Here is a 13,089-nt window from a genome sequence, read left to right as displayed (position 1 = left end):
CTCTATCCCAATAATGGCACCTCCACTCCTCTAGTTGATCCAATCAAATGCTGTGGAGGTACCTACCTGACAAATCCAGAAATTTAACCCCAGACCCTGCCCCAAGGGGCCCAGGGATCTGAACCCATGGGTGCCGAGGGAGCAGTTGGAAAGGATGGGTGGATGGGGTGGGCCTCCTGAGACCTATTACACAGAGAGGAGACTCCATAGGAGAGCATGTAGGTCTCTAAGAGGAGAGAATGCCTCGGAAAAGGCATCTAAACTAGCAAGAGAGAAGAAATCTTCTTCTGGGGCCTACAGAGTCAACGCAAGGCGTTGGTGGGAGTTCTGAAGTCTAACCCGTGCAGAGCACTTTCTATGTGCCTGGCGCTGCCTAGTGTTCTAATTACTGTATATCTATCCACTTGTTTAATTCTCACAATGACACGGGGGTGGGGGGTTATTTCTTTTCCATATAAAATCTACAGAATGGCGAGGGTTTGGTTTGGCCCTCTTCAGTGTCAGAGACCCTTGTGCCTCCTCCCTTGTTGCTCTGCACCTTTACTGCATCATTCAGGATGGCTTCCAGAGCAGCAGCCTTTATGTACAGTCCCGGCCTGCAGAAAGGAGGAAAATATAATGAAAGAAAGATGTAAGAAAGCGCCTCTAGCAAGGACATTCTCCAGAAGTTGCGCATACCACTTCCACATATGCCCACAAACTGGAATACAGACAGAGGGTCACACCTAGCTGCAAGGGAAGCTGGACAATGTATTATCCTAGGCAGCCACATAACCATTTAAAAGCTACGGGTCTTGAATATAAACATGAACAGATGTACGTACACACATAACTAGGACATTATGCTGTACACCAGAAATTGACACATTGTAACTGACTGTACTTCAATTAAAAATATAAATAAATAAATAAATAAATAAATAAATAAATAAATAAATAAATAAAAAAAAAAAACTACAGCTCTCTCTTACGGAGGGAGAGGGAGAGAGCTGACAATACATATTAATGGACGATAAGGGAAATCTCTGCCCCACAGATTAAGTAAATGGACCACGAACATGCCAGAGGGCCTCAGGACTGACTAGTTTACATGGTGTATTTATTATCTGTCACTGCAGGGCAACTTACTCCCAAGCTTAAAACAACAAATGCATTATCTCGCAGAGTTTCTGAGAGTTGGGAACCCACAAGCAAATTAGCTGAGTGGCACTGAGTCTTTCACAAGGCTGAAGGCAACTGGTCAGCTGAGGCTGCTGTCCCCGGAAGGCACAGCAGACCTCAGTTTCTCAGCCGTTGGTCAGAGGCTTCAGCTCCTTGTCCTGTGGGTCTCTCCCCAGGGGTGCTCACAACAGGGCAGTTTGTTTCATCCAGAGCAAGAGATCCAAGCAAGGGAGGGTGGAAAGGGGGAGAAACAGAGAGAGAGAGAAAGAAGGAGAGAGAGCAGACACCCATGATGGAAGCCATGGTTCTTTATAACCCATTCCCAGCACAGACATACCATCACTCTGCCATTTTCTTTCGGCTACACTGACCAACCCTGGTACCATTCAGGAGGGAACCACACAAGGGTGTGAAGACCAGGAGGTGAGACTCCCGTGGGCCATCTCGAAGGCTGGCTACCAACTACGGTAGGTAAACAAGAGCCAGGGATTGAACACAGATCATCAGCAGAGAGAGTTCCTTGAAGCCAGGAAGACTACACAGGTTCAGGAAGGCTGGCCAGGAGGCTGGCTGGCCCCGGACAGCAGCGAGTCAAAGGTTAATGAGCACAACAGAATGGTTCTGTGATTGCCTCCTGATAGGTACCTACCCATTCACCTCTAAGGGATAAACCTTTCTACCAATTTGGGGAGAGAGACAGTTTTACTAGCATAATAATCAGCACTATTACCTGCAGGACACACGGCTCAAGCGTCTTCAGAGGGAAGGCCAAGACTACCAAGCAGATAAACATGCTGGCTAAGCACGGACCCAGCGCTCAGTCAGGGACGTGAACACACAGAAGGCTCTGCCAGCTTCCTGGAGGCCACCGCTTGCCTTTGGGAATGACTGAAGTGGGCAAGCAGGTCCCTCCAGAGACGAAAGGCTTCCACTGGCCCATTACCTGAATCTGAGAACCCATCACCATGTGGATGGACTAAGTCGTTATAAAGGCAAGTAAATGCTCCCCTCTAGAGACAGATGCCAACATGTAGATTTCCTTGCAGGGAGAACTTAGCTCTTTGAGCAGGGGTAAATATCTTTAGTCATATTTTCTCCGAAGCCTAGGGGTGACTCAGGAAGTCAGTGTTGGTGACGTGTACACAGAGGCTCACATGCATGGCTATTGCCCCACACTGGGCAGGGGGACCATGATACACAAAGCATGTAGCTGGAGACAGGCAGCCACTGAATTCCAGCTTAATATTCCAGTCCACGAGCCAGCAGTTTCACTATAGCCTGTTTTTTTTTTTTTAAAGAAAAAAAAAAGGGCAGGAAAACCCCACACACATTCTTTCAATTTCTAAAGGGAAATTTGACTCGAGCTGTAGAACAAAGGACGAAGAAATAGAAGTAAAAGAAAATCAAAGAAAAAGTGATTTGGATTCAAGGGGATCAGATGTTTCATTTATTGCAGGTTGGAGACCTTCAATCAGTCAAATGAAAGGAACATTTGTATTAAAATACCTACGAGGCAGAGGGAAAGCCTTGATCGGGTGCAGGAGAGTTAAGTTACAGCAATCTTGCTGAGAGATATGAACCCACCTTCGAAGCTATCTGTTCCCAATATTGAAGGTTTTCTGCGTTACAAACCTGAGATGAAAGGTAGTTGTTTTGACGTCTGGGTCTGGAAGCCAGACGCCGAAATTAGCAGCGTTCTTGAAGTGTGTGTTGCAGGGACGGGGAGTCCGGGATGGAGTGAAAATGTAGCTGCTTTATTAAAATAAAAAGATGTTGAATACGACATTGAGGGCTCAAGTCATCCATGCAGGCAGGGTGTGGACGGGGATGATGAAAGCACCTTCTACTGGAAGGGAAGGGGCAGGGGAGGAACACTAGACCAGGAATCAAGGGACCTGGAATGTTGTCCCTCCTTCACCCTTAGGATGGTAGCTCCACGGTGACTGGAACTTGGCCTGTCTGGTTCACAATGCCAGGCACAGAGGGGCTGTTTCACAGGTAGATGTCAAGTAAATGCATAAATGAATAAGTGAATGTGACATTGGGTAAACCCTTACCTTCTTTGAGCTTGTCTTGTAAGATGAGAGGGTTGGACTAGCTAAGGATTTCCCCAGTGGGATTGGGTACAGTGACACTTGGGTACCATATGGAAGGGACCACGTGATAAGCATGAATATGGCATTAAATCATACTGATGCACACGGGGAGGAAGGTATCACAATTGAACTCTTTTTCAAGCTTTCTGATTCCCTCTAAGACAAAGTCTCCAGTCCAAAGCTAATAAGGCTTTAACACATCTCTTATGTTCCTAGACCTCCCTTCACAATAAGAAGAGAGGGGAACTCAGGCTCCCATCTGTCCACGGGCAACAGCTTCCAACTAAATGTAATAATGTGATTTCTTTCTTTTGTTCTTATTTTACAGTTAGCTATTTATGGCAAGTAATAGCAGCTTTCCCTTGACAGAACTGATTTTTTTTAAGTCTTCTTTATCGGACAAATGGATTGATGCAAAGAAATAATAGTTCAAGAGGGATACAGGTAAGGCAAACATCTTGATGGTGAGACCAAATGCCTTTGGTTTGAGAAATAGTGTCCCAGCTGACCTCCAAGGTTCCCTCTAGAGCACTGACTATCTGAACTATGCGCCCCCTCCCCTGGTTTGTGTAGAGCAGATGGAACTGTCTCCAACAAAGAGGTGGTGGTGGCTTGAATTTCAGGAAGACAGCCCCATTCATTCATCCAATCGTTCAATCAGTATTTATGGAGGGCATACCATGTGTTCACTTTTCCAGGTGCTAGGAATAAAGCAGGAGGGAAAAAGAGATCAAAAAAATCCCTTGGAGTTTCTGTTCTAGTGGTTTGAGGCAGGGCAGGGGCCAGGTGAAGCAAATGAGGCAGCAGGGTGCAAAATTTAAGGATGTCCCCACCGTCAGGGTCCTATACAATCTAGCCCTGACTGGAGGACAGTGCTGCCTCCTGACCATAACTTGACTTAGTTGCCATCCTTGTGGGGAGCATGGATTCTGCCTCCAGAGTGTCTGCTATTTGGTCCTGGGTGGGGCCCCGCAATCAACATTTGGCCAGAATTCTCCAGATGAGTCCATGCACATCATGATTGAGAACCACTGAGTTATAGACCTAGACCAAGAAACTTTTAAAACGTATAGGCTGGCATTTCTCAAAGGCATCTACTGATAAATGCTGACCAAGTAAATTAACTAGTAAGTAAATATCAATATGCTGTCGCTCACCATAGTGACAAAAATATCTCTTTTCCTCTGTGCACTTACTAGGGATTAGGTGATCTTCCGAGGTCTTTACACTTCTTCCCTCGTTCGATCCTCACAACCACCTACAGGAGGTATGATTATCATCATCACCCCATTTTGCAGATGAGGAAACAAAGGCAGAGAGAGTTTAAGGAACTTGCCCAAGGTTACCCAGAAAGCCATGCTCCTCTCCACTGTGCCTTGGGCACAGGAGTCACAGTGACAGTGAGGGAAGCAGGGGGTCATTTGCATGGTAAGGATAACACATAGGCATAGTCATTATTTCCACCCAAAAATATGTCATCTCTCGTCCTCTCCAAACACAAGGCCGGCTCCAGCTTCATTTTGCATCCACATTTGGTAAAGCCATGACAATGTAACAATAATGTTCCTCTGTGCAGGAAAAAACAACAGTGCAAACACATACTACATAGCAACGCTCTTCCCCCCCTAATGTTGGGGACTCTTGGGGAATAGTGGGGAGTATGGCAAATTGGGAAGACCAACCTGTCCAATATCTCCAGATCTTCTGACTCATCAAAAAAAAAAAAAAAAAAAAAAAAACCCAAATTCAGACTTAGTTGTGAAACCTCCCAGTTTCCATGGGGGCTCTCACTTCTAAATAACCACATGGGGCCAGTACATGTTCTGTAAAACACGAATGTGAAGTCCCCTGGGAAAGGCAAAGCTGGAGAAAAGTCCCTGGGGACCTAGTCTAAGATCACTGTGTGATCTGGGACAAGCACCTGAGTTTCTCTGTGCCTTAAATCTAAAGCTGTAAAAAGGATATGAAAAAATATCATTTATTCGTTCTTCAACTTTTAGTGACAATTTCTATATATTAAGCACTGTGCCAGATGGCGGATTTAAAGATTAAATCCATATGCTTATCATCGAGAGAGAGACGGGGCAGTGAACTCTAGGTCCATGGGATGGTTGCTGTGAAATCAGGCCACGGGAGGAGTTCTGCCTGGAAGAGATGACATCTCCACCAGCCCTGGAAGGCTGAAGTATTGCTCTCCAGCAGCAAGGGCAGAAGGAAAATGACTTTTCCTTGATACTAAAGTGCTCTGTATGCCATTACAGCCTGAATCATTCATGAGTTCAAAACTCACACATGCACACCCACAAAAAGTCTGGAGAGTGCAAATTGGTACAACAAATCCAAAACTGCATCTCTGTTTTCTACAGAAACTACTTATCTAAGTGTAAAACCAGACTCATGAGGTTTTCCCCCAGGCTGCTCCCCCTCCTTCGTCTTACCGGAGCCACGATGTCCAGGAGCCCAGGTCAGGCATGTTGGCATCACCTCCGTCTCTTCCCTCTTTCTCCTCCTCCATGCATGACCCAGAGAAGTGTCTCTCCAATCAAGCAAGTGTCCTTGCCCACCACCCGCCATCAGGCCACCATTCAGTTCAGCCACTGTCTCCCGTATGGACATTTGCTGTTTTCTCTCTGCTTTCCTTGTCTCTCTTCCAGTCAGTCCATTGCTGTTTCCAAAACCCAGATCTGACCACATCGCTCTGGGGCTTTAAGCCTCCAATGGTGCCACTGGCCCCTGGACAGCATGTAGCTCAGCACCCACGGCCCTTGGCACCCTGGGCCCTACCTGTTCTTTCTTCCCCACCATCCTTGAGTCGGAACCCCTAACACAGACACCCACGCTGCCTTACATTCCTGCCACCAAACGGTCCCCAGAATACACTGGCACTTTCTCACCTAGGTGGTCTGCCCCAGGCTCTTCTCTTTCCCTTGCGTGACGGTTTAGCCCAAGTATTCCCTCATCCAGGAGCCTCCTCTGCCTACTGCCCCTTGCTGTCCCCCTCTGGCCACCTCGGACCCCCAGTGGGGCACAGGAAGCTAGGGACAGGGCTGGCGAGTTAAGAAAGGCGAGGTAGGAGGGGCCTTGAAAGTCAGGGAAGGGAAAGCCTTTGAAAAGAGTCATTTTTTCAAAGCCCTCAACCCAGAAAGTCATTTTTGCCAAAGCCTCAATTCTCAAAACCCTTTCACCAAGCATGAAGACCCACTCGCAGAAAAAAAGAGAAAGCAATTTCACACGTTGGAAAAAGGCCCAGGGCAGAAGACATGAAAGCCACGAGTTGGCAAGTAGGTGCTATGAGGTTGAGCAGGAAACCCAGATCAAATGGGAGGCTGGGACATTTCTGGGAAGCATCTGGGTCCCAGCCCCGGGCAGGCCTATACTTGCTTGTGAGGCGCGGGGCAGCCAGTCTTCCAAAGGACTCAGCCTGGAGTCCGGGGCCTTGTTCACATCCATCCAGGGGGAGGGGCTGGGCGGAGCGGGCAGGCCTACCCGGTTAAGGCGGAGCACACTCAGGGCTGTGCCCTTATCAGTCACCAGGGAAGTGTTATTCTAACACTTCCAACAGGGGCATCTCCTTTCTGCCTTGAACATCCAGAAACTCTCCTTGTAAAGTCTCAAACTCAAACATCTAGGCTGAGCAGGCGACACGAGAGAACAACTTCACGTAGTGGGACCAGGATGAGCAGACCACAGCTGCAACAAGCAGGCTCGACTCCTGCTGGTTGTCGTCAGATCCAGTGATTTTTCTAGAGATGTTAGATACTGGCATTTTCATGGGAAATCTCCTTGTTAAAATGTTTACTCAGTTTAAAAAAAAAAAATACCACATGGTACAAAAGGAAGAAGGCCTCTCAGATCTGAACTCTGAGGTCTAGGTTCAGATTAAGCTCATTAATTTGGATAAAAAAACATACGGCCCTTAAGTCTGCATGACTCTCTCCCTCTGGCTGATAACTGAGATTCTGTCACTGGGTTGCATTTTTCTTACTCTCTAGGAATTTGGCGCTGCAGAGATGGGGCTTCAGTGGGCAATAAAAGTCACCGGTATTTCTTGGTCCACTCCTCGCGTATGTTTATCTGAGAGCTGTGTCCGTATCATTTTTTTGTTTTAATTTAAAGGACAAGAAGTGCTCTTAGACCTCAGCTAGCCTTGCCTCCCCTGCACAGGTTTGCAGGTCAGGAAACCGAGGCCCCGGGGAGGAGACACGCTTACTCCGGCGCACGGAGCCACTTAGAACGTCGGATCCCAAGCTCCCCCTCCACCCCATCTTGGCGCACCTCGCCTGTATTTAGACAGCGTGCACACCCGCGCGGCTGTGTTCATGTTTTCCCCGGTCCTGAGAGAAAGCCCACCAGGTCGCCAGATGTGCCGAGCTCAAGGGAGCCCGAGGAAGTGGTTTGCCAGCGATGAGAAGCAGGCCGGGTCTGGGGTGTAATCGGCCCTTCCCATCAGCCGCGTCTTTCCGCCCCGCGGGAGATAAGAGGCGGGCGCGGAGGAAACTGATCCACACGGAGGCGCGCACCCCGCACCACGCACCCCGGGGATGGTTTCCTTTGCCTTCTTTCAATCAGCGGGTTTTGGCCGGCCTCTCCACCCCCTCCTAGGCACTTGCGAAGCCCCAGGACCCCTCAGCCCACCGGTGAGGGAGAGGCACCCGCCTTGGACGGGTCCTGTCCTTTGCCCTCTCCTTCCGTTTCTCCCGGTCCCCCCTTTCCCGGGGTCTCTGTTGAAGAAAGCACGAGACACACCCCTGTCTGCTTTCGAGAAGGAACTGAAATAATGAAGTGTTTGGAGACATACAGGGACCACAGATCATACCCAAAATGACTTTAGACGATGCTCAGACAAGATATTAAATAGCATTGATTTGCACAGTTAATACATTGTGTCCTTTTAAACTCCCTTTAGACCCTCCTTAATTACATCAAGGAAGTCTCCATTTGATGCTAGTGTGTTTTTAGCACCCAGCACGTGTTTTCTTTGCGTTCTAACAGAGAGATGACTTAAGGTGCTAAGTCTATTCTAGGCAGCAATACCGAGGTAGAAGAAACGCTTTTTGATTGAAGTAATTTGTATGGTTATTGGTTTTCCATTTACAGTAGTGATATAAAATTCACTACAAATAATGGATTTAAGTTTTAATAAAAGTAGGGCCATTTAAAGGGGGGGAGGGGGAGCACTAAGTGGATAAGTTTCAGTGACCGTCAAATATGGCCAGAGTTATAAAGGGAGTCACAAACGATGGAAGTTTGGGGTCATTGAGAAAACCCACAGCAGAGGGTTAGCATGGTGATTATGACCATGGTTTTGGTGTCAGCACAAGAGGTGACATGGATTCTGAGATGCAGGACATGTTCCACATCTAGACCCCCTTGCTCATTCCTTGCATCACCAGGATACAGACTGAAGAAGAAACCATAGTTTGCATAATACAGGCAAGGCTGGAAGCCTAGACCAGCACTAGAGCTGGTGCCAGGGCACTGGGGCTCAGGCAGCATGGCCCAGTTTTCCCGCGTGTCCTCCCCATGCCTCAGTTACCTCCTCTGAAACAAGTAGGACAGGCTGGACATCGCTTCCCACTCTAAGGACCTGACAATCCTTGCTTGTCTAGTCCATCATTTATCTGTGTCGGGTTCAAAGCCAGATGCTCCCATGAGAAGTGATCCTCATCTAATGCAGCCCTGGACCCAGTCTCCTATGGAACATCACTGCGGAAAGATGTTTGGTGCAAAAAATTCTCTGTGGTCAGACAAGTTCACCTTTCTGGGTCTTAGTTCCTCACTGTAAAATACTGTTCCTGTTAATATCTACCTCCTAGGATCTGTAGAGTCACTAAGATTATGTCACGTCTCACAAAATGTAGAAAGTTACCCTGAGATGTCTGTGGATGGTGCGTGGAAAAAGACTTAGGTAATGTTGACTCAGAAAGGAAGTTTTCTTATTGCACCAAAGAGGAAGTCTCAGTTTGGTGCTCATATAGCTTGAACGCTTCTTGGACACTTGCCAAATAACCCTTAACTTAAGTAGAGAGCGAAGCATCCGGCTCTTGGTAAGCAGCAGGGTCCAACTGGGATGCTAGACGGATGCTTAGAGGCATATGGAGTGAGCCCTGGGGACAGGAGCCAAACGGCCAGTGGCATTTGAGCTGGGCCCTGAAGGAGGAAGAAGGTTCCTCTAGGTACAGCAAGCGTGGAAAGACATACAGGAATGAGAAAGGTCACTTCCCCCAGAATCGGGTTCTCAGCTTGGTTTGGGCCATGGACCCCTCCAGTGAGGTCCATGAACCCCTTTACAAGAACAATGTCTTTTTTTTTTTTTAAATGTGATTTGAAAATATCTGTATTGTTCCCATGGCTTTTTAAAACATTGTGATAAAATATAGATAACATAAAATTTGCCATCCTAACCATTTTGATGTGTACCGTTCAGTGGCATTAAAACACCTTGTTGTGCAGCCATCACCAGCCACCTCCAGGCCTTTTTTTTTCATCTCCTCAAACTGAAACCCTGTACCCATCAAACACTCACTCCCCACCCCTCCTTTCTCCAGCCCCTGATAACCACCATTCTACTTTCTGTCTCTATGAGTTTGACTCCTCTCAGTTCCTCAGATAAGTGGAATCACACAGTATTTGTCCATTTGTGGCTGGCTCATTTCACTTGGCAGAAAGTCTTCAAGCTTTGTTACAGATAATGTTTTCACAGGCACAAAACAGAAAAATAGGATTACAAAGAAAACAAATCCTATTAAATGATAGTTACTCAAATAATTTTGAACGCTACAGGAATTCATGAGCTTCGCTTAACCTTTAAATAGCAAGATACGGAGGTGGATCTAATAGTTATCATTTCAAGATAGTGATGAGTCTATTTGAAGATATCCTAGAGCAACTATCCTGTGATATTAAATAGCTGTAATTTCTGTGGATGACAAAAGCCACACGCAGTGCCAATACGGTTATAGTTTGTTACCTACATTCAGAATTGAAGGAAATGCTAACTTTCAGTTAGGAATTAGAAAAAAAAGTGTGTGTATCTGTGTGTGTGTGTGTGTGTGTGTGTGTATAAACTTTTCCTGTCTAAGCTCACAGACACCCTGAATTCTCCCCCAGGGATTTTTTAAGGGGCTTCTGCCCCATGGAACCCTAGTTAAGGAGCTCCACCCCAGAGAAGGGGCGTTTTTATTCTCTACCAGCTTACGTCATTCTTGGCTCAGAAGTGAGCCAAAGGCCAGAGCCTTCCAGCTTCCACTGAGCCCCAGAACCTGGCCCACTCTCCACACCAGCGAGTCCCTTTCTGATCCATTGGCGTATACTGGACAGCAGACAACCTTCACTAACCCCATCCCAACCCCTACCCCAAGCATGGCGTTTGTGCTGCAGCCCGGGAAAGGGGATGCTTGAAAACGAAGACAAGCCCCTTTTTGCTCTGAGAGCTGCTCCCTTTAGCCCTATGGCTGATTTCCCTTTGTTGTACGCACAGCACTCGACAAAGAGGAGGAGATGGTCTGAGACGGGACAGCCCCGACATGCGGACGGGGGCTCCTAACCCACAGAGGAGACGCACTGCCTCATTCATAGTAGTTGTTTAATTTTTCTCATCTGCAAACAGGCTTTGGATCACCAACCTTTAATTAAGATGCAGTTTTCTTTTCAAAAGCAATGTGTTCTAATAAATACCATGTGAGCTGGGGTGGGGTGCTGCAGAAGTTGTAACTGCAGCTGAAAACCATGAGACTTGCAGCAGGCTAACCATGGAGACCTTCTGGGAGGGGATAGTTTCCATGTGCCTCAGAGAGGAGCACACGCCTCGTGGACCATGTTCTCCGGCTTGAAAGCCAAGCCACCCTCCTGTCAGCTCTGCCTTTTTGTGTGGAGGAAGGACCAGAAGAGGCAGCGTGTTGGCTGGGATGACCTCTGCCCTGGCCTTCTGACTTCGGAATCAAGAAGGTACACGGAGTGAGGTTAGAAGTATTCCTACTGCGTTGAGCCTGAGGGGGTTTGGAGAAGGGAGTTCCTAGAAAAGAAGATATTTCTGCATTGAAATGTCTTGGCTTCCCTGGGACTGTTCCCTCACCCCTCACTTAGGTTTGCCAGATAACATACAAGATGTCCAGTTAAATTTGAATTTCAGATAAATAATGAATAATTTCTGAGGATAAGTACGTACCGTATGATACGCTAAAATATGCAAAATCATTATGGTTGTTTATCTGAAATTCAGATTTAACTGAGTGTCCTGTATTTTTATTTGCTAAATCTGGCAGTTCTATCCTTACTCAGATGGGGCCTCAGGATCTTGGGAAAGAAACACTGGCCCAGCCTGGGACATCCTGAGGTCAGCTGCCAGATGTCTCTACAGTCAGCAAGAACGTGAACTTTGGAGTCCTAAAGATTTAAAGTGACTTCCACCTCAGGCCTGTCTCTGCATAGTATCTGGTCCTTGAGAAGGTTACTTGGCCTCCCAGAGCCTCATCTTTGTCCTCTGCAGAATTTGAAGACTGAAAATCAGGACTGATGTTCAACCATATCCAGGGGTCCAGCCTGTCCTGGTTGTTTAAAAATTAAAGCCCTTCCCAGGCCAGTTGTTAAGTAGCCTTCCAGGTCCCCTTCCGTCTGGCCAGCCACCCTGGCCCCTCCCCTGCCTCCCCCAGACCTCCACCTCTCCTCATGCTGTAAAGAGTGAGGGCTTCACTCCATGTCCTTTCTGATTGGCAGGTATCGTGTTGTATTGATAGTTCAATAGATTGGCTATCACTCCTGTTAGGAAATCCAGCTCAAAAAGTTGTTGTAAGAATTAAATGAAATGATGTTGGAGAACTGTGTGATACAGGACCTGGCCCACAGGTGACAGACACATACAATGAATAAATGAATGAATGAATCCATATACTACTTACAAGAGAGTCTTGATTTTCTTTGTACATAGCAAAATTATTCTCTCTCTTTGTATATATATATATATGTATATGTATACGTAATTCATATGCATATGTATTTATATGCATATGTGTATATATACACACACATACATATATATGTGTGTATATATATGTATACACATTAAAGATCATTCTAGTTCCAATTCAATTCCTTCTGCTTTACACAGAGGAAAGCTGAAATCTAGTTTAATTTACTGCCTTATCTAAACAAGGCCACCTCTATGCATCAGAGGAGAATTGTTTTGCAGAATCGTTGCAAAGATTTTTCTGTTGTTGCACAAAAATATCTTTTATCCGACTGCTACAAAGCCTGAAATTTCCGCATTAGCATTTTCGCCATCTTTTAAAATTGAACTAAGGCTTCTCCTGGTACTTCTCAAAGCCCACTCTCTTTAAGCTAGAAATGACCCAACGTCATCCCGAGAGACTTAAGCTGGCGGGGGGGGGGGGGGGAGCGGGTGGTAGATAGGAGATTCTAAACGAAGCTGAAAGGGCACCGAGGTCTTGCCGAAGACACGTGTGGCCAACTTTAAAACTTGGTGACAGGCTGCCTATGCACGGAAGTGTCCCACTGTGACAGTTGTACGTTTGTGCTGTTGCATTATACAGAAGGACAAAATGCATAAATACTAACTGATCCTTTCATTCAAAAGAACTCCAACAAGAAAGCCTGACCCTTTGGTGATGTCTTCTGCTAGACAAAGCTAAAAGTCTTTCTTGTGGCTGGTCAAGGGTTTTTCAACTGGATGGAGGGAAATGTTTTTCACAGATCTGCAAAACATTGATGGTAAAACAAAGCCTCAAAATATCCGGGAGCAAAAATCTAGCTGGGACCGTATCTGTTCATACACGCAAATGGATTCCACCACTTGGGTTAATGCTCCCTGTTGGTG

This window comes from Camelus dromedarius, chromosome 9, assembly GCF_036321535.1.
Source record: "Camelus dromedarius isolate mCamDro1 chromosome 9, mCamDro1.pat, whole genome shotgun sequence".
NCBI classification, from domain to species: Eukaryota; Metazoa; Chordata; class Mammalia; order Artiodactyla; family Camelidae; genus Camelus; species Camelus dromedarius.
This window is presented reverse-complemented; position numbering follows the sequence as displayed.